Source organism: Enhydra lutris, unplaced genomic scaffold (assembly GCF_002288905.1).
Source record: "Enhydra lutris kenyoni isolate GAN:26980312 unplaced genomic scaffold, ASM228890v2 scaffoldscaffold67, whole genome shotgun sequence".
NCBI classification, from domain to species: Eukaryota; Metazoa; Chordata; class Mammalia; order Carnivora; family Mustelidae; genus Enhydra; species Enhydra lutris.
This window is the reverse complement of record NW_019154151.1, coordinates 1,063,712-1,087,453: the sequence shown is the minus strand read 5'-3', so window position 1 is coordinate 1,087,453 and position 23,742 is coordinate 1,063,712. Positions and strand designations below refer to the sequence as shown.

The following is a 23,742-nucleotide window of genomic DNA, read 5'->3' as shown; positions in this document are numbered from 1 at the left end:
TATATATATACCACTTCTTCTTTACCCATTCATCTGTTGATGGACATCTAGGTTCTTTCCATAATTTGGCTATTGTGGACATTGCTGCTATAAACATTCGGGTGCACGTGGCCCTTCAGACCACTACATTTGTATCTTTAGGGTAAATACCCAGTACTGCAATTGCTGGGTTGTAGGGTAGCTCTATTTTCAACTTTTTGAGGAACTTCCGTGCTGTTTTCGAGAGTGGTTGCACCAGCTTGCATTCTCACCAACAGTGTAGGAGGGTTCCCCTTTCTCTGCATCCTCGCCAGCATCTGTCATTTCCTGACTTGTTAATTTTAGCCATTCTGACTGGTGTGAGGTGGTAACTCATTGTGGTTTTGATTTGTATTTCCCTGATGCCGAGAGATGTGGAACACTTTTTCATGTGTCTGTTGGCCAGCTGGATGTCTTCTTTGCAGAAATGTCTGTTCATGTCTTCTGCCTATTTCTTGATTGGATTATTTGTTCTTTGGGTGTTGAGTTTGATAATTCTTTATAGATTTTGGATACTAGCCCTTTATCTGATATGTCATTTGCAAATATCTTCTCCCATTCTGTCAGTTGTCTTTTGTTTTTTTTAACTCTTTCCTTTGCTGTGCAAAGGCATTTGATCTTGATCAAGTCCCAATAATTCATTTTTTCCCTTGCTTCCCTTGCCTTTGGCGTTGTTCCTTGGAAGAAGTTGCTGCAGCTGAGGTCGAAGAGGTTCCTGCCTGTGTTCTCCTCAAGGATTTTGATGGATTCCTTTCTCACATTGAGGTCCTTCATCCATTTGGAATCTATTTTCATGTGTAGTGTATGGAAATGGTCCAGTTTCATTTTTCTGCATATGGCTGTCCAATTTTCCCAATTCCATTTGTTGAAGAGGATGTCTTTTCTCCATTGGACATTCTTTCCTGCTTTGTCAAAGATTAGTTGACCATAGAGTTGAGGGTCTATTTCTGGGCTCTCTATTCTGTTCCATTGATCTATGTGTTTTTGTGCCAGTACCATACTGTCTTGATGATGACAGCTTTGTAATAGAGCTTGAAGTCTGGAATTGTGATGCCACCAACTTTGGCTTTCTTTTTCAACATTCCTCTGACTATTTGAGGTCTTTTCTCGTTCCATATAAATTTTAGGATTACATGTTCCATTTCTTTGGGAAAAAATGGATGGTATTTTGATAGGGATTGCATTAAATGTGTAGATTGCTTTTGGTAACATAGACATTTTCACAATATTTGTTCTTCCAATCCATGAGCATGGAACATTTTTCCATTTCTTTGTGTCTTCCGCAATTTCTTTCATGAGTACTTTATAGTTTTCTGAGCATAGGTTCTTTGCCTCTTTGGTTAGGTTTTTTCCTAGGTATCTTATGGTCGTGGGTGCAATTGTAAATGGGATTGACTCCTTAATTTCTCTTTCTTCTGTCTAGTTGTTGATGTAAAGGAATGCAACTGATTTCTGTGCATTGATTTTATATCCTGACACCTTACTGAATTCCTGTACAAGTTTTAGCAGATTTGGAGTAGTCTTTTGGGTTTTCCATGTATACTATCATATCACCTGCAAAGAGTGATAGTCTGACTTCTTCTTTGCTGATTTGGATGCCTTTAATTTCTTTTTGTTGTCTGATTGCTGAGGCTAGGCTTCTAGTACTATGTTGAATAGCAGTGGTGATAATGGACACCCCTGCCATTTCCCTGACCTTCAGTGGAAAAGCTCTCAGTATTTTTTCCGTTGAGAATGATATTTGCGGTGGGTTTTTCATAGATGGCTTTGATGATATTGAGGTATGTGCCCTCTATCCATCCACTTTGAAGAGTTTTGACCAGGAAGGGGTGCTGTAGAAAGCTACTTAATTCTTAAAGAGGTTTATTGAATTAATGAGATTTTACTTGAAGGAAAACCAAAATGACTTGTTGACTGAGTACAATAATTTATTTCAGTATGAAATGTCCAGCTATGGATAAAAAATGATTTATTAAGCTAAGTCATAAAATTGGCTTTCATCACAAACCATCTGCGTTTTTAAAATGGAAATAAACGCCATTTATAGTAATATTTAATTTGTTTCAAATGGTTTCTCTTTTTTTTCTTGTGAATCTCTCAATATTTTCTTTTTAAAAAGATTTTATTTATTTGTTAGAGAGATATAGACATCACAAGCAGGGGGAACAATAGGCAGAAGGAGAAGGAGAAGCAGGCTACCTGTTGAGCAGGTAGCCAGAGGTGGGGCTTGATCTCAGGACCCTGGGATCATGACCTGAGTTGAAGGCAGATGTTTAACTGACTGAGCCACCCAAGCAACCCTCAGTGTTTTATTTCTTGAAATGAAAAATTGTTCTTAACTATAAAATTCTTAATGTTTAGTGAAAAATGAGTTTTCTTTTCTTTTTCATTATATAATGTAAAATATTCATATTGAATAGCATGACTAATATATAAATATTTTAATAAATATAAACTTAAAAGCATACCAACCTGTGAGATTTTAAAGCTTTTATGTAAACATTTTCTAGATGTATTCATTGTGACCTAGATAAATGGTGAACAGTAGACACTCATCAAGTCTAATAATGTTAAACTCAACTTAATGTTATTTGGTTAAGAACTAAAATGTTTGGCAAATAATAAGTGCTCAACAAATACTTGCTAAATATTGTACTATTTCTTTTTTGTATGACATAGATCTCATTTTTAAGTCTCATTCTATATAAAATATATCCATCACATTATTTTATGATGATATTATTGACTGAATTGGAGTGATTGCATTGCCAATTCATTTGCTTAGGCAAACATTTAGATAGTTGAAAGACTTTACTTCCACACATTGAGATAGGACAGAAAGATGGCCCCCATTGATGTCCACTCCCTCAATCCTAGAACCTGTGATAATGTTACCTAACATGGCAAAAGGAACTTGGCAGATACAATTCAGATTAAATTCTTTGAACTGAGGAGATTATTCTGGATTATGAAAATGGTCCCAGGCTAATCACCTGAGTTCTTAAAAGAAGAAAACCTTTCCAGATTTTCCTGAATGCAGTCAAAGGGAGATGTGAGGAAAACAAGGGTGAAAGGGATGCAATATTTTCGCTTTGAAGACAGAAGAAAGGACCATGAACCACGGAATGTGAGTGGCCACTAGAAGCTAGTAAAAGCAAAGAAACAGATTCTCCCCTACAGCCTCCAGAGAGGAATATGGATCTGTTACCACCATGATTTTAGTCCACTGACAACTTTGTTGGGTTTCTAATCTTCAGAATTGTAAGATAATATATTTGAGTTGCTTTAATCCATTAAATTTGTGATAATCTGTCATGGAAATAACAGAAAACTAATACATGTACATATAATTCAATTACTGCATACTGACATTATCATAATATCAATAATGTGTTATAAAATTGTTGATTCGTACAGAATTCCACATAAAGCTGGCACATTTATGACTCAATTAATTTAAATCTATATTAACCTTATTTTCCTAAAATAATTTAAATTTCTTAGATTTTTTTTTGTGTGTGTAGTGGACATAATTTAAAATGGTACCCAATGAAACAGTGGCATTTGGAGCTGCCAATATTTTTAGATAAGTTGGTTTACTTCTTGCTTACTTCCTCCCATCAAATTAATTTTCATGAAGAGGCTAAGGTTAATTCTGCTGAAATAAGCTTATTTGAGTTAATCATGGAAAGAAATAGATTCCTAAGGAATTGAGCCAGATAAGAAAGTATGGGAAGAAGAATATGCTGTCCTCACTGTGGTAAGATATATCTTTGTGGGAGGTTGGAAAACATCTGTGCTTCATGAAACCATTTGGTGAAAGACATGCTTTTCCACAAGACATTTCTTCAAGTTCTTAAAAAAAAGATGAATTTTAAAAAGCAATTTTTATACTAGCATTTAACTTAGCCTTTAGCTTATTTTTTTATTCTGAATAAATTTAAGCTTCCCTATAAAATGGATTTCAAGTTAGATTTTTTTCTATTTTTTATAATGGGTACCCTTTACTTCTGAAATTATAATTATGTGAACTTACAAAATAAGAAAGAAGAGATGTATTTAACAGATAACTACAGGGGAGAAGGGGAGTTAAGATGGCAGAGCAGTAGGAGGACCTAATGTTTGCTGCATTGCTTGAACATAGCTAGATAAATATGAGGTCATTCTGAACACCCAGGAAATTAATCTGAGGACTATGTGAACAAGCTGCCACACTGGAGGAAGAAATGAAGCCACTTCATGGAAAGTAGGAGATACAGAACTGTGATTTGGGAGAGAAAATAATGGCCCATGATGCAGAGGGAAGGGAGCCCTGATCGGGGAGAGAGGAGAGAAAGAGAGAGACAGAGAGAGAGCAGGACACAAGGCATTGCACAAGTAAAACACTCCCCGAAACAATTGACTGGGACTTAATTCTTAAATGGATTTATTAAATTAATGAAACTTTACTTAAAGGAAAAACAAAATGACTTGTTGACTGTGTACAATAATTTATTTCAGTAAGAAATTGTCCAGTTATGAATAAAACATGATTCACTAAGCTCAGTCATAAAATTTGCTTTTATCACAAACCATCTGCATTTTTGAAATGCAAATAAAAACCATTTTATGGTAATATTTAATTTGTTTCAAATGGTTTCTCTTTTTTTTTTTTTTCGTGTGGATCTATCAATATTTTGTTTAAGATTTTATTTATTTGGGGACACCTGGCTGACTCAGAGGGTTAAACCTCTGCCTTCGGCTTGGGTCATTATCTCAGGGTCCTTGGATTGAGCCCCATATCAGGCTCACTGCTGAGCAGGGAGCCTGCTTCCCCCTCTCTCTCTGCCTACCTGTGATGTCTGTCTATCAAATAAATAAATAAAATCTTTTAAAAATATTTTATTTATTTGTTAGAGAGTTAGAACACAAGCAGGGAGAACTGTAGGCAGAAGGAAAGGGAGAAAGAGGCTACCCACTGAGCAGAGAGCCAGATGAGGGGCTTGAACCCTGAACACTGGGATCATAACCTGAGTTGCAGGCACATGCTCCTTTGCCAAGATGGGGCCTGGTGGGTGTAGAGGTGCTTTTGTGGAGAAGGAAGGCAGAGACCTGGGAGTGATCAGTGTGCTTTAAGGATCCCCTGGCCCATGCTGGGAGAGATCAGTGTGCTTTAAGGATCCCCTGGCCCATGCTGGGAGAGACAGTTGCCCTTCTTGGAGTGCATTTGGGAGAGGTACCACTGCCTCTCAGGGGACAAAAGAGCCAGCAGGCACCATTGAGCTGCTCTGTTCATTAACATAGAAAAAAAGGCAGATGCCAAGGGCACCTAACCTGGATGTCAGCTTTTTGCTGCATTTTACCATAAACTCCAATCCCCTGCATGTATGTATTACTGTGCTTCTGGGACAAATCAGTACTAACCACAGCATGGTGAGACCCTCCCCCAGAGGATCAGCATGGGTTCTTGTCACACCAGGTCCATAAAGTTTAGAGTTTTGAAACCCAACCAGTGTGCCTGAGATAAAACACAGGAGCACACTGGTGACAGGTGGGCAGTCCACTCAGGCACAGATAGGATGAAGGCAGGGATCTGAAGGAAGCATGGGACAAATGAGAGGAACTTGTTGGCTCTTCTGTGAAGGCTTCCTGAGCAGCAACATGTGTGAACTCCCCTGTCCATGGATGAAACAGCTGGCTAGCACCACTTTTACCCCCACCCATCAGCACAGACATACTTCATTGAGAAGCACAGGGCCCACAATGGAGGCTTGAACTGCTTAGAGCAAGCCCTGACCACTTGTGTTCTGCAGGTGCTTTTTCCTAGCACAACTGTGCCTGAGCAGCAGTGCCCCCCCACAAGATCACACAAGCCACCTGCACCCACAAAGTCTACAGACCATAGAGTGCTGCAATGATTCAGCTCTAAGGGAAGTAGGATCCAGCCCTTTTAACAAGCAGAACAAAACACACTTAGTCAAAACTCACCATATGGTGGACAATTTCCAAACACTTCCCACTGCATGCAAGGAGAAACTCTACAGAGGACTGACCTGAAGGAAAGAGCAGCCGAAAACAGCAGAGAGCACAGAGCATACACCAGAAACACTTCTTCTGAAGCATCAAACCCTAGACTCTATATGACCTTTCTTAACATAGCCATTATTTCCCAGAGCAGGAAACATAAAAGGTTTTCCTAACACAGAGAAGAAAGAGACCCAGAAAAAATGTCAAGATGGAGTAATTCATCCCAAAAGAAAAAACAAGAAATGGTCATGGCCAGGGATCTAATCAAAACAGATATAAGTAATATGCTTAAATTAGAATTTAAAACAATCATACAGATACCAGCTAGGATTGAAAAAAGCATAGAAGGCACAGGGAATCCCTTACAACTGAGATAAAATACCTAAAAACTATGCCAGGCCAAAATTAAAAAAAAAATGCTACAACAAAGATACAAAACTGCATGTGATGACCACCAGAATGGGAGAAAGAGAGCAACAAATAAGTGAAAGAGAAGATAAAATTATGGAAAATAATGAAGCTGAAAAGAAGAAGGAAAGAATAGCACTGGGTCACAATGTAGACTTAGGGAACTCGGCAACTCCATAAAGTGTAATAATATCCATATCATAGGAGTCATGGTAAAAGAAGAGAGGGAAAAGGGTGCAGAAGGTTTATTTGAGTAAATTATAGCTGAAAACTTCCCTAATCTGAGGAAGAAATCAGACATCCAAATCCAGGAGGCACAGAGAACTCCCATCAAAATCAACAAAAGCAGGGGGACTTGGGTGGCTGTTGGTTAAGCAACCAACTTCAGCTCAGGTCATGACCCTGGGGTCCTGGGATGAAGCCCCACATTGGGCTCCCTGTCAGAAGGGAGCCTGCTTCTATCTCTTCCTGCTGCTCCCCTGCTTATGTGCTCTCTCTCTCTCTGTCAAATATATATACACATACATATGTATATATGTGTGTGTGTGTGTGTGTACACATATATATGTATACATATATACCTATATGTGTATATATATAGGTATATATATATACACCTGCTTTATTTCATATATATATGTGTGTGTGTGTACACATATATATGTATATATGTATGTACGTACATATATGTACATATGTGTGTACACATATGTACATATATGTACGTACATACATATATACATATATATGTGTACACACACACACATATATATATGAAATAAAGCAGGTCAACACCAAGATATACAGTAGTAGAACTGGCAAAATACAGAGATAAGGAAAAAATCCTGAATGCAGTAAGGGAAAAGAAATCCCTAACCTACAAAGGAAGAACAAAGGAAGACAAATAAGGTTAACAGAAGATCTCTCCACAGGAACTTGGCAGGCTGAAAGAAACTGGCAGGATATATTCAAAATGCTGAATGGGAAAAAAAAAAAAATATGCAGCCAAGAATACTTTAACCAGCAAGGCTGTCATTCAGAATAGGAGAGAAAAAGCTTCCCCAGACAAAAACAAACAAAAAATAATCAAACTTAAATGAATATTACACTATATGTTAACTAACTAGAAAGTAAATAATACTTGAAACAAAAAGTTCAGTTGGGGAGGCTATTTCCTCTTGAAAGAAAGAAAGAGGAAAGAAGAAGAAAGGAGAAAGGAGGAAAGAAAGAAAGGAAGGAAGGAAGGAAGGAAGAAAGGAAGGAAGAAAGAAAGGAAAGAAAGAAAGAAAGAAGAAAGGGAAAGAAAGAGGGATGGAGGAAGGAAAAGAGGGAGGGTGGGAGAGATGGAGGAAGAAAAGGGGAAAGAAGAATAAAAAGTAATGTACAGATATAAGAAAAACAAACAAAAATCTCAGAAAAAATCCTTGAGTTTCTTTTGAAATATTGCAAGAGAAAACGCTATAAAGGCAAAATAGATTTTGAGCATGTTTTCCTCTGCATATCACAGATGGAACTTTCAAGTGTGTAAACCTAGTGGACTTCCATTTCCAGTGATATGGCAAAATAAATAATGGGAAAACTCCCCTGTAAAAAGATTCACAGAATTATAGGATAAAACATAACAACATCCCTTTAAATGTAATACTGAGAGCACAAGAAAAGAAAAGCAATCCTTAAGTGACAAAAAAAAAAAAAAGCAAATGAACAACAACAAAAACACTGATGATTATGTGTTGGGGAAGGAGGGATTTATAGGTCCTCAAACTAAGGGGCTTGTGATTCAATTGCAAGGAAAAGGCATGAACTTAAGTCTTAGGTTCACATGATGTGGGAAGTTGTAAAGGAGATCCCTGATTAAAGCCAAAACCTCTAAAGAACTATATAAACCTCTAAAGAACTATATATACTATATATACATTGGATTAAAAAAATATCCTTCAGAGCAGTGAAACTCCAAGAATCTGTGCTTATCTTAGTCTGATATCTAGCTAAGAAAATAAAAGTCTGTCTTGAGAATTTATAAACACAGGTCTGTTTTTTAACAAGTTGTGGTATAAATTTATACCACTTATATGGTCTAAGGATGCCAACAGTAAGAAGTTAAGCAGTGGTTCCCAGCAGTTAATACTCCTGCATTGCCTGGTGACAGTAAACTTAAAACCCTCATCTAAAGAATGCAGGTTCAAAATAAAATAGGAAAGTTAAAGAGGAATGAAGAAATGGAAAGAAAGGGTATTAAATTTTTATATGTCAAGTTTTAATATTCATTTGACATCGATTAAAGAATTATAAAAATACATGTTCACTTTTCTGTTTAAAAGTAGATTTATAAACACAGAGGTGGGAAAATTTAAGTCATAGAATGTCAAGAATTTTTCACAAAATTTCAAGAAAATTTAAGACATAGAATGTCAAGAATATGACATTAGGATAAATTGGTGAAGACTTGCTCAATTTTCATAAATAAATTTATGTCTGACAATAAAGTAGAAATATATTATACTTCTAAATTTTACATATTTTACTTAGCAAAATAACTAGAACAAAAATTTAGAAATGTATGAGACTAAAGTGAAAGAAAGTAAGTAATTATGGGAAATGTTAATATACTTCTCTAAAATTTTGATGTGTATAAAAGAGGAAATAAATATATGAATAAAAAAATAAATAAATAATGAAAGTTCAATCCATGCAGAATAAGATCCATAGACAAATCTTCTTCAGAAACAATTTACATATTCAAAATTTCCCATAAAAAAGCAACAACATCAATAGTCCTGTTGTTACCTCCAGGAACTTTTGAGAATCATTAGCTGGATCAAAAGAAGTATCTTTAAATCAATTTAAAAATTAGCAAAAAATTTTTAAAAAAGCGAAGAAGACATTATCACAAAACACACACATATTTTAAGAGATTAAACTAGTTAAAAGGAATAAATATATAGGTATTGAAATTAAAATCTAGCAGAATATTTAAAAAGTGAAAATCTCCATATTGATACAATTCTAATGAGTAAAAAACTATTAAACATTTTAATAAAGTAATATAGTAAAAATAAGATAGTTATGCCATAGATTTTCACTTAAAAATAATATTATAACAGTGTCAAGTTTAAAGTGCTTCACTAACTGATAGAAGTCTAGATGTGTATTTGTATCCCCCCAGAAGAGAAAAACAACTTCCATATGAAGTATGCAGCAATTAATTCAAATGATCAATAATCAACTCAAATTGAAGACTTTAAATGTAACATTAAATGTTAACAGTGCAATAAGACCATAGTCCATGATATTTGTATGACAAATATTTTCTATAAATGTTACAATTTTCTATGATACTTTTTTTTGTCTACAGCTTACAACATCTTTTTACAAACCTTAATTTCTTATGTAGTCCTCATTTTATTAAATTGGCTTTATTGATAGTATGTATGGTTAAGTGATAGATCAAAAAATATAATTTCTGAATTGAATTTTTAGAAATTATTTTATATTTTTCTGCAACAACTGTAGTCAGTGGAAGACTCATCAAGTAGCCCCTCATGATTTTTTACCAGATCTTGCATTATCATAGACTTCCAGACCAACTTAGGAACCACAACTGTATATCCCTGTTGAATACTTGATTTTTATAAATTCAAGCCAAGTTGGATTAAAAAGGAAAGGATTGGCTTAGATATTGATCAGTTTGGTGGAACTCGATTCTCCTTCATTTTTCCCTTATTCAGTTCCTCATTCAGTGATTGAATGGGAAGAGTGATATAATAATAATAATAACAACAACAACAGCAATAACTAACCTCTTGGTTATAGCAATGGAGAGTTCACTATTACACATTTGTTAACTGTAAGATTTTTCACTATACTATATGTTTCCTGAGGACATGGAACAAATCTTGCTCTCTATATATACCCAAAGCCTAGCACAGAATTTCAAAAATAACATACACACAATGGTATTAACTAAATTAATAATGTATCCAATTTCAACTGTTCTTCCTTTTTCCTTCATTTTTAATATACAGTAAGTAGTAATGCAACTTTATCATTTTTACATTTCTCAAGGCAACACACAATAAACTATAAAATCCCTACTTTTGCTACTTGTAACTTTTTAAAAAAATTTTCCTAAGGTATCCATGAAAATATATTACAGAGCTAGAAGAAACATTGAACACAGTTGAGGCATGATTCAGATGTGGTGTGATTGGTCAAGAAAACATTTCTGTTTTGGTTCAGTTTGACTCTTTGCTTTGAAAGAAATGCTGCATGTCATTGGTGGAGAAATGTGTGAAGTGCAAGTCAGAAAGAAAGAATGGCCTAACTCAGGGTCCAAGAACTATTTTTAGAAAATGAATACTTCTGGTTCAGGTTAGAGCAGTCAGGTTTCATTTACTTTTAATTTTTTAAAGTTTTTATTTAAATTCTAGTTCATTAACATATAGTGTAATATTGGTTTGAGTAATAACATTTAGCAATTCATCACTTACATACAACACCCAGTGTTCATCACAAGTGCCCCCTTTAATACCCAATACCCATTTAGCCTGTCCCCCACCCACCTCCACTGGGACTATAATTTTTAAAACTTTTTCTTCAAAGGATTAACCTTATAACAACATTCAATGACTATTTCATGTAATACTTAGTTATCACAATAATCACAACTGATCTTTATTCAGGCAGGATCTACATATCAAAATAGGGAATAACACTTTTTTTCCCTTAAAAAAGAACTTTACTGAGATTCTTTAGAAAGTAATTTATACAAGTTATTTCTTAAGATGTTATCTTTATAAATAAAAATCAAACAACACAAAAGTATATAGAGTAGAAAGTTAAAATCTTCTCAGGGACATCTTCTGTTTTCAGTTCACTTTCAGGTACTTTTCTGTGGTGATATAATTAGTCTTGGACATATGCACATATATAAGATGTCTTTCATTTTGTTCTTTTTTCTTGAGTTCTATTAGAATGTTTTGTAACTTTCCCATTTTTACTGAACAAATTTTCATTAATCCTCTCTTTAAAGCTATTTAACTCAAACCACACTGAACTATTCTCAGCCACTTTATTAGATTAAATTTGATGCTTCATTGAACCTAGGTATGTTAGCTATTCTTGGGGGATATACCACTTATCTCAGTGAAATAAATTAACTATTTCAATTTTCTAATAACAAATTTTTATTTTTCTCAAGATGCAGAAGCTCATTTTTTTCCTTTTCTTCTCAGACTGACTCATTTGAGTCTGACACAAAAATTAATTATTTTAAAATGTCCAAGAAAATTTAAATCCAGTTCTATTTCCATTCTCATAGTGACATCAATATTTTCCTTAACTTGGTATTATCCTGCCTTCACCATGGATTTGTGACTAAAAGAAGAAGAAAAAAAAAAAAAGATGGGAGGAAAAAAATAGTTTCAACCACTCAATTTTTGTTTATATTTGTTTCCAAATCCAAGTAGTCTTTTTCAGCAGCAAAGGTTCTGTCTTCTACTCTATAACTGGTCTGCAAAGTAAATTGCAAAGAGCTACCCAAGTCTAGTGCATCTTCATAGTAACTGTTTAAACCCATTGCTTTTTCTTTTCCTTTATTTTTCCCAATATTTTATTTAAATTCAGGTTTTTAATATATAGTATGGTATTGGTTTCAGGAGTAGAATTTAGTAATTCATCACTTACACAAAAATATGCATGTACATTTAGGGATAAGTCAATGTCATTAAAAAATATATATATTGAAACTTTAGTTTAGTCCTAACAATGCAGAAAATTGCCTAGCCTTAGTCACGTAATAGATGAAACACCTGGGCAAAAACATAATAAATAAACAAAAAACTATGCTATAGAAGTGACTAAGGTCAAAATGACTATATAATTCAAATGGCACTAAAGACGAAGGGGTGATATCCAAGATCTATAAAGAACTCCTCAAACTCAACACCCAAAAAACAGATAATCACGTCAAAAAATGGGCAGAAGACATGAATAGACACATCTCCAATGAAGACATACAAATGGCTAACAGACACATGAAAAAATGTCCATCATCATTAGCCATCAGGGAAATTCAAATCAATACCACATTTAGACACCACCTTACACCAATTAGAATGGCCAAAATCAACAGGACAGGAAAAAATAAGTGTTAGAGAGGATGTGGAGAAAGGGGAACCCTCTTACACTGTTGGTAGGGATGCAAGTTGGTACAGTCACTTTGGAAAACAGTGTAGAGATTCCTCAAAAAAGTGAAAATAGATCTACCCTTTGACCCAGTAATTGTACTACTGGGTGTTTACCCCAAAGATACAGATGTAGTGAAAAGAAGGGCCATCTGTACCCCAATGTTCATAGCAGCAATGACTACAATCGCCAAACTGTGGAAAGAGCCAAGATGTCCTTCAACAGATGGATGGATAAAGGAGATGTGGTCCATATACACAATGGAATATTACTCAACCATTGGAAAAGATGAATACCCAACTTTTGTAACAACATGGGTGGGACTGGAGGAGGTTATGGTGAGTGAAATAAGTCAAGCAGAGAAAGTCAATTATCACATGGTTTCACTTACTTGTGGAGCATAAGGAATAACATGGAAGACATTAGGAGAAGGAAAGGAAAAGTGAATTGGGAGAAATCAGAGAGGGAGATGAACCATGAGAGACTGTGGAATCTGAGAAACAAACTGAGAGTTTTGGAGGGGAAGGAGTGGGGGGATGGTGAGCCTGGTGGTGGGTATTAAGGAGGGCATGTATTGAATGGAGCACTGGGTGTGATGCATAAACAATGAATCTTAGAACACTGAAAAAATAAAATTTTTAAAAAATCTTAAAATGAAAACAGTGATATTTAGGAAGTCAAGAAATGAAATAATGGGGGTGCCTGGGTGGCTCAGTGGGTTAAAGCCTCTGCCTTCACCTCAGGTCATGATCCCAGGATCCTGGGATTGAGTCCCACATTGAGCTCCCTGCTCAGTGGGGAGCCTGTTTCCCTCTATCTCTGCCTGCCCCTCTGCCTACTTGTGATCTCTCTCTGTCAAATAAATAGATAAAATCTTAAAACAAAACAAACAGGTGTGTAATTCTAGCAGCCATTCACCCACTTCTGTAAGATTTGTTAGGGGAAAAGAAGAGAGAGTGAGTGCAAGTAGCCTGAATCTCCTATTTGAAATGCTACTTGTAATTAATCATTAATTTAACACAGGATGCTTGTATGATGTTAATGAAAAGATTTTACATTATTAAGTAGGGGATATTTAAATAATGGGTTTGTTTCAGTATGGACTAATTCTAGAAATTGTCTTTCTCACTTTCTGTCTCCCTGTAGCTCTCCTCCACACACTTTTGCATACCTGTGTTTCTCTTCTCCATCCTCACATTATGCCTCTCTTTTTCCTCTTTCCTCTCTTGCTGTAGATACTGTCTCTGTCTCTTCCAGCATTTTTCCCACTTCCTATTCTTTCTTTTTTTAAAAAACTATCTACCTTCCCTTTTTCACTTCCCATGTTTCTTCACTTCATCTTTGTTATCCTCCTTCCCCAATTTTCACTCCCTTTCTCTAATGTCTCCCCTTGTCTGTCTCCTCCTAACCCTTCCCCAATTCTCCCCTTTCTTCCCATTTCTCTGTCCAAAAATTGCAAAACTACATGTTACTTTTTAAATTTTTTTGCATGCATATCAATTTTTGCATACAGTGTTTCACATTCATAGTTTTTGTTCAACTCAGCTTTGGTCAGGAACGAACCATTATAGAGGCTGAGAGCAGGCTGCCCCAAGATGGGTGCCTTTGGCATGTAGACTATTCGGAGGTGAAAGCTATCAAGGCCTTATGGGCAAAGAGAAACATTTTCCTCTCCAATAACTATGCAGAAGAATCTAAATTGAGGGTCTTTCCCAGAATAAGCATTATTAACAGAGATAAACTTTATCTGAGTGACCTATCAGCATGGCAGGGCAAACATCTAATTAACTAAACATCTGTTCTTTTCCTTTTTGCCCTGTAAATTGTATTTCTTTCCTCTGAAGTCCCAGATGCCTACCCACTTCTTCTTAATTCAGGATGACATATATACTTCATTTTGCCTGACTGGCTTTGGAATTTGTGTGTGTGGATTCCTCATAGGTATGCTGTCAAATTTTATTTTCTCCTGTTAATATTTCTCATGTCAATTTTTTTCTTAGTCCAGTTAGAAAGACTTTGAAGAACACAGGGCATTCTTGATCCCAGACACCATAAAGCAATAAAATAACATATTTTCCTATTGAATGGAGGATTTTTAACTACCTAAAATATATCTTCTGTGTTAGATTCAATTGCATTCATCAACCAAGGTAAAATATTCTTCTAACATCTTTTGCTGAATCTAACCATTGAGTCAAGACTAGATATTTCACATCTAAAATGCTTTGTTTCAAGGGAAGAGTTAAGATGGTGGAGTAATAGGGGGACTCTGAGCTTGCCTCATCCCTCAAATAGGGCTAGAACAAATCAAACTATTTTGAACAACTAAGGATACAATCTGAGGATTAAAAAAACAATCACATAATTGGAGGGAGATAATGTCACAGATGCAAGATTCAGAACCTCGAATTGGGTAGAGGGAGGAACAGGAAAAGGGAAGGGAACCCTTTTCATAGAGCAAAATCAGGGAGAGGGAGAGAGTGGGAGAGAGCACAACAAATAGTGTTCACACAATAAGCCATGGTGAGGGGGTCCCCTGGTTACACGGGAGAGATTGCTACGCTTCCTGAAGTACATTTGGAAAAGGACATTTTGCCTTTCTAAGGACAAAAGACCAACTAGGAGCCATTGAGCAGCATTCAATTGCAGGGACAGAGGTGTGAACAGAGCATATAACCTGGTAGCAAATTTCACTGTGAGCTACAATAGACTCAAGCCACAGTATGTGTGCTGAGTGGCTGCTTTTCTGGGACAGAACTGAGCAGAGAACAATGACACACATATTGCAGATAACTGGTCACAGCTTTTTGTTGTGTACCATAATAGACTGTAGTCACTGTGTGCACACTGTGTGACTCCATTTCTGGGACAGGACAGTAGAAGGCATTCCAAGAAGCTCTCCTCTGGGGAAGGAGAGCAGGTCTGCACCTTGACAGGGCCTTTAAAATTTGGAGATTTGAATCCCAGCCACCAACCAGAGATAAAATGAAGGAGACCTGTGGCACAGGTTGTGCCAATGGCCTGGACAAAGAAAGGTTAAGGACAGGGATCTGACAAAAGCCCAGGACACAGGAGATTGTTCACTTTTCTATGAGGGCCTGCTGAACAAGAGAGCAGAATGATACCATCTTCCTCCTCTGCCACCTTTCCCTCAATCCCCCCACAACCCAACCCACCAGCACAGTCAGAATTCAGAGAGAATCACAGCACCTCCAATGGAAGCTGGAGTCTCTTATACCAAACCCCACCTTCTGTGCCTGGCAGAGGCATTGTTACAAGTGCAACTCTGTGAGCCAGTCTAACAGGACTCTCCCTCAGAAAACCAACATAGGCCCCCTGCATAAACCAAGAGCACTGATTAAAGAGTGCTCCAAAGTGTCAGCTTCACTTCTGGTGGAAATAGGACCAAGTATTCTTTCTTTCTTTTTTAAATTTTTATTTCATGTATATATATATATATATATATATATATATATATATATATATATTCTTTTTTTCCCTTTTTTTTGGTATTGGTTTATAATTTTTGTTCATTTATTGGTTTGGTTATTTGTTTCCTTCTATTATATTTCAGATCGGTGTTCTTAAAAAATATTTTATTTGTTTAACAGAGAGAGACAGCGAGAGAGGGAACACAAGCAGGGGGAGGGGGAGAGGGAGAAGCAGGCTTCCTGCTGAGCAAGGAACCAGATGCAAGGCTTCATACCAGGATCTTGGGATCATGATCTGAGCCGAAGACAGACACTTAATGACTGAGTCACTCAGGAGCCTCTCAGAGCAGGCTTTTTTTTTTTTTTTTCTTTCCTTACCCTTTATTTCCTTCTTTCCTTCTTATTCTTTAGAATCAGGTTTTTATTTCTGTTTTTTGCTTTATTTCTTTGTTCCTATTCTTATTCTCTTATTTTTTTATTGTGTTATGATAGTCACCATTCAGTACATCATTAGTTTTTGATATAGTGCTCCATGACTCATTGTTTGCCTATAACACCCAGTGCTCCGTGCCATCCATTCCCTTCTTAAAACTCACTACCAAACTTACCCATCCCCCATCCCCCTTCTAAAAACCTCAGTTTGTTTCCCAGAATCCGTAGTCTCTCATGGTTCCTCTCCTGCTCTGATTTCTCCCCCTTTATTTTTCCCTTCCTTCTTCTCATGTCCTTGATGTTATTCTTTATGTTCCACAAATAAGTGAAACCATATGATAATTGAATTTCTCTGTTTGACCTAAGTCAAAGTCTGTTTGACTTAGGTCAAACAGAGAAATTCAATTATCCTATTCTCTTATATTAGATAAAGGTTTTTTTTTTTTTCCTTTTTGCCTTTCCAGGCTTATCTTAATAAACAAATAAGAACACACTTAGTTAAAGGTCTAAACACTCTCCACTACAGATAGGAACTCTGTAGAAGATGGACAGTGGGAAAGAGCAGCCAAAACACAATAGCAGAGTGCACACACCATATACCAGAAATAGCTCTGGAAGTGCCAGGCCCTAGGCAGTGTATGACTTTTTTTTTAATATAGCTTCATTCTGAGGTACAGGAAATGTAACAAGCTCTCATAACACACAAAACATAGCAACTTAGCCAAAATGACAAGATGGAAGAATTCTCCCTAAAAGAAAGCTCAGGAAAATATCACAATTAGGGACTTTCTCAAAGCAAATATAAGCAGTATATCTGATCAAAAATTGAGATCAACAGGTGTAAGACTACTGGCTGGACTTGAGAAACGTGAAGAAAACCTTGCCAAAGGATAAAAGACCTAAAAATAGCCAGGCTGAAATAAAAAAATGCTATAACTGAAATGCAAAACAGATAGGATATAATCACTATGAGGACTGAAGAAGCAGAGGAGAGGACAGGTGATATAGAAGATAATATTATGGAAAATAATGAAGCTGAAAAGAAGAGGAAAATAAAACTATTAGATCATGTAGTAAATATAGGCAACTCAACAAGTACATAAAGCACAATAATACCCATATGATAGGAGTCCCAGAAGAAGAAGAATGGGAAAAAAGGACAGACAGAAGGTTTATTTAAACAAATTATAGCTGAGAATTTCCCTAATCTGGGAAAGGAAACAGGCATTTAACTGCAAAAGGCACAGAGAACTCCCCTTAAAATCAACAAAACAGGTCAATACCATGACATATTATACTGAAACCTGCAAAATACAAAGATAAAGAGAATCCTGAAAATAGCTCAGAGCAAAAAGTCATGAATCTACAAAGATTGACACATAAGGCTGGCAGCAGACCAGTTCACAGAAACCAGGCAGGCCAGAAAGGACTGGCATGGTATATCAACATGCTAAATGGGAAAAATATTCAGCCAAGAATATTTTATCCAGCATGGCTGTCATTCAGAATAGACAGAGACATGGTTTCCAAGACAAGTTGAAACTAAAGGAGCTTATGAATACTATACCAGCCCTTCAAAAATGTTAAAGAGAATCCTTTGTGTGGAGAGAAAGCCCAAAAGTTTCAAAGACCAAAAAGGAACAGAGATAATCTACAGGAACAGTGATTTCCCAGGTAATACAATGGCACTAAATTCATGTCTTTCAATAATTACTCTGAATGTAAATGGACAAAATAAAAAAATATAGGATATAAGAATGGATTAAAAAAAAAAAAGGCCTCTTGATATGTTGCCTACAAGAAAGTCATTTTAGACCCAAAGATACAGATTGAAAGTGAGAGGATGGAGAAACATTTATCATGCTACTAGACTTCAAAAGAAAGCCAAAGTAGGCATCCTCATATCAGACAAATTATATTTTTTTTCAAAGATTTATTTATTTATTGAGAAAGGGAGAGAAAGAAAGGGGGGAAGGGGCAGAAGGAGACAGAGAGAAATCCTCATTCACACTCCCTGCCAAGCCCAGAGCCCAGTGCAAGGCTCAATTCCAGGATCCTGAGATTATGACCTGAGGTGAAATCAAGAGTCAGACAATCAACCAATTGACCCAGCCAGAAGCCACAACAGACGAACTAGATTTTAAACCAAAGACTGTAATAAAAATGAAGGACACTGTATTGTAATAACGAAGTCTATCCAACAGAGAGATCTAACAATTGTAAATACTTACTTCTCTAATTTGGAAGTGGTCAAATATATAAATCAATTAATACAAACTTTAAGAAACTCACTGATAATACAATAATAGTAGGGTCTTTAGCATGTCACTTACAACAATGGATAGATCACCTAAAAAGAAGATCAACAAGGAAACAAGGGCTCTGAATGACTCACTGGACCAAATGGACTTCACAGATACATTGAGATGATTTCCTTATAAAACAGAAGAATGTACATTCTTTTTTTTTTAAGATTTTATTTATTTATTTGTTAGAGAGAGAGAGAGAGAGAGAGCACGAGCACAGGCAGAGTGGCAGGCAGAGGCAGAGGGAGAAGCAGGCTCCCCGCCAAGCAAGGAGCCCGATGTGGGACTCGATCCCAGGACGCTGGGACCATGACCTGAGCCGAAGGCAGCCACCCAACCAACTGAGCCACCCAGGTGTCCCTGTACATTCTTTTTGAGTGCACATAGAACATTCTCTAAAGTAGTCACAAATCAGGCCTCTACCAGTACAAAAAAACTAAGATCATACAATGCTTGTTTTCACACAATAGTGCTATGAAACCTGAAGTCATCCACAAGAAAAATTTGGAAGGACCACAAATACATGGGGATTAAAGAACATCCTACTAAAGGATGAATGGGTTAACCAGTAAATTAAAGAGGAATTTTTAAAAAATACATGGAAGCAAATGAAAATGAAAGCACAACTTTTCAAAACCTTTGGGATGCAGCAAAGGCAAGTCTAAGAGTGAAGTATATTGCAATATAGGCCTACCTCAAGAAAAAAAAAATTCTCAAATATAACACCCAACCTTGCTCTTCAAGGATTATTCACATCAGTAAATGGGATTTATTCCTGGCTTGAAAGTGTGGACCAACACCCACAAATCAAACAATGTGACACACCACATTAATAAAAGAAATGATAAGAAGAACCATGTGGTCCTCTCAATAGATGCAGGAAAAGCATTTGACAAGGTAAAGCATCCTTTCTTGATTAAAAAAAAAAAAAAAAAAAACTTCAACAAAGTAGGGATTGAGGGAACATACTTTAACATCGTAAAGACCATATAGGCCCACAGCTATAATCATCCTTGATGAGGAAAAACAGAACTTTCCTTCTAAGGTCAGGAATACGGCAGGGATGCCCACTCTCACAACTGTTGTTCAACATGGTCCTGGAAGCCCTCGCCTCAACAAACAACAAAAAGAAATAAATACCCAAAATCCTCAAAGAAGAAGTCAAACTTTCACTCTTCGCAGATGACATGATGCACTATATAGAAAACACAAAAGACTCCACCAAAACATTGCTAGAACTGATAACATGAGTTCAGCAAAGCCATAGGATATAAAATAATTGCATAGAAATCTGTTGCATTTCTATGCACCAACAATGAAGCAGCAGAGAGAAATCAACAAATTGATCCTATTTACAACTGTACCCTAAACCATAAGTTACCAAGGAATAAACCTAACCAAAGAAGTAAAAGTTCTGTACTCTGAAAATTATAGAACATTTATGAAAGAAATTGAAGAAGACACAAAGAAATGGACAAAGATTCCATGCTCATGGATTGGAAGAACAAATATTGTTCAAGTGTCTATACTACCCAAAGCAACCTACATATTAAATGCAATTCCTATCAAGATACCACTACCACTTTTCACAAAGCTAGAACAAACAATTCTAAAATTTATATAGAACCAGAAAAAAACTCTGGAAAGCCAAAGTAATGAAAAAGAAAACAAATCCAGGGGCACCTGTGTGGCTCATTTGGTTAAGTGTCTGCCTTTGGCTCAGGTCATGATATCAGGGTCCTGGGACTCAGCCCTCCATTGGTGGGTGGTGGTGGGGGGGGTTCCTGCTCAGCAATGAGCCTGCTTCACTCTCTTTCTCTCTGCCCCTCTCCCCACCCATTCTCTCTCACTCTCTCATAAATAAATAAATAAATAATTTTAAACAAGAAAAGAAAAACAAAACTGAACCTGGAGGCATCACGAAAGCAAAGATGACTTATTGAGACCATAAGGATAAAAAGCATCTGCACAGCAAAGGAAACAGTTAACAAAACTAAAAGGCAACCTGCTGAATTGGAGAAGATATTTGTCAAAGACATATGAGATAAAAGGCTAATACCCAATATCCATAAAGAACTTATTAAGCTCAACACCCAAAAAACAAATAATCCAGTCAAGAAATTGGACGAAGACATAAACAGACATTTCTCCATAAAAGACATACAAGTAGCCAACAGACACATGGAAAAAAGCTCCACATCACTTGTTATCAGGGGAATACATATCAAGGACAATGAGGACAATGAGATACCTCTCAGCAGTCAGAATCACTAAAATTAAGAAGTTAGGAAACACAAATGTTGGTGAGGGTGTGGAGAAAGGGAAACCCTCTTACACTTTTGATGGGAATGCAAGCTATTACAGCCACTCTGGAAAACAGTATGGAGGTTCCTCAAGAAGTTAAAAATTGAGCTAGTCTACAACCCAGCAATTGCACTACTAGGTATTTACCCCACAAATGCAAATGATCCAAAGGGGCACCTGCACCCCAATGTTCATAGCAAAAATATCCACAATAGCCGAACTGTGGAAAGAGCTGAGATGTCCATCAACAGATGAATGGATAAAGAAGATGTGAGATTATACACACACACACACACATTTGAATGTTACTCAGCTATCAGAAAGGATGATTACTTACCACTTAGTTTGATGTGGATGGAACTGGAGGGTATTATGCTTAGTGAAATAAGTCAATAAGTGAAAGACAATTATCATATGGTTTCAGTATTATATGGACTATAAGAAACAATGCAGAGGATCTTAGGGGAAGGGAGGGAAAGCAGAATGGGAAGTCATCAGAGAGGGAGAAAATCCATGAGAGGCTCTTAACTATATAGGAAACAAACTGAGCATTGCCAAAGGGGAGGTGGGTGGGAGGGTGGGGTAATTGGACGATGAGCATAAAGGAAGGCATGTGATATGATTGGCTCTGGGTGTTATATGCAACTGATGAAATATGGAACAGTACATCTGAAACTAATGTTGTACTATATATTAACCAATTGAATTTACATTTTAAAAAAAAGTACTTAGCTGGGACGCCTGGGTGGCTCAGTTGGTTTTGCAGCTGCCTTCGGCTCAGGTCATGATCCCAGCATCCTGGGATCGAGCCCCGCATCGGGCTCCTTGCTCGGCAGGGAGCCTGCTTCTCCCTCTGCCTCTGCCTGCCACTCTGTCTGCCTGTGCTCTCTCTCTCTCTCTCTGACAAATAAATAAACAAAATGTTTAAAAAATAAAAAGAACTTAGCAAACAACACCCTAAAAACAAAAATTCCAGTAAAGAAATGGGTAAACAATGCTCAACATAATTAATCATCAGGGAAATACAAAGCAAGACCACAATGAGATTGCACTTCACACCTGTCAGAATGGCTAAAACAAACAATTCAGGAGACAACAGATGTTGATGACGATTCAGAGAAAGGGAACCCTCTTACACTTTTGGTGGGAATGCAAACTGGTGTGGCCATTCTGGAAAACAGTACGGAGATTTCTCAAAAAATTAAAAATAGTACCACCCTACCACCCAGCAATTGCACTACTAGGTATTCATCCAAAGGATACAATAATGGTGATTTGAAGGGGCACATGCATGCCAATGTTTATACCAGCAGTGTCCACAATAGCCAAAGTGTGGAAAGAGCCCATATGTCCACCCACAGATGAATGGATAAGGAAGATATGGTATATATGGAATGGAATACTACTCAGCCATCAGAAAGAATGAAATATTGCCATTTGCAATGATGTGGATGGAATTAGAGTGTATTATGCTAAACAAAATAAGTCAGCCACAGAAATCCACATATGATTTTGCTCATATGTGGAATTTAAAAAACATAACTGATGAACATATGGGTAGGGAAGGAAAAATAAAATAGGATAAAAACAGAGAGGGAGACAAATCATAAAAGACCCTTAACCATGGAAATATAAAAACAACAACAACAATCCAACAAAACCAAACCAAACAACAACAACAACAAACTGTTTTCTTTTGCAACTGGAAATATTTAAGTAAATCATAAAATTTAAAAACACAAGTAAAAGTGGCTTTAGAATTCAGGATGCCTGGGTGGCTCAGTCAGTTAAGGGTCTGCTTTCAGCTCAGGTTATGATCCCAGGGTACTGTGATCAAGTCCCATGTCAGGCTCCTTGCTCAGTGCGGAGCCTGCTTCTCCCTCTGCCTGCTACTCCCCTGCTTGTGTTCTCTTTCTCTTTCTCTCTCTGATGAATAAATAAAATCTTATATATAAAATCTTATATATAAAAAGAATTCATATAGCACATCCCACTATGAACTCCTTCAGATGAATCCTCTGTTAATGGCTGTGAATCCTTTGGTTTTTAAAGTACAGTGTTGGGGGGCACCTGGGTGGCTCAGGCATTAAGCATTTGCCTTCTGCTTACGTCATGATCCCATGGTCCTGGAATCGAGTCCCACATTGGGTTCCCTGCTCCTTGGGAAGCCTGTTTCGCCCTCTCCCACTCCTCCTGATTTTGTTACCTATCTGGCTGTGTCTCTCTCTGTCAAATAAATAAATAAAATCTTTAAAAAGGTAAAAACAATGAAGTCCAGTGTTGAGAATCTCACTATCTTCTTAGATAGTTCATTCCATTTTATTAGAAAATTCTGCCTTCAACTGAAAGAAAAACTATGTAAACTCCATTCATAGTTACTACTAATTATTCCCAGTACATTAGCAGAGAGTTTTAATCATAATTAACTATGCCTTTCTCATTTTTTTTCTGTTAGCCCAATATACACATAGTTTTAGTGCACCTTATCATATAAGAGCTAATTGGGCAAGTTGAAAAAGTTTTGAAAATGTTTTCTTTCATGCTAGTTTATTGTGAGAGTTAATCGAAGATTAACAATCACACACACACACTTATACATACACAATTTTGTGGGAAGAAGAAAATGAAAAATTTAGTTACATGAACCCCAA

General features: G+C 36.6%; 1 protein-coding gene across 1 annotated transcript in view; it reads right to left on the bottom strand.

Moving 5' to 3' along the window:
- The window catches only part of LOC111159209 (protocadherin 11 X-linked), a 583,780-nt gene that overhangs the window by 490,676 nt on the left and 69,362 nt on the right, over positions 1-23,742 (bottom strand).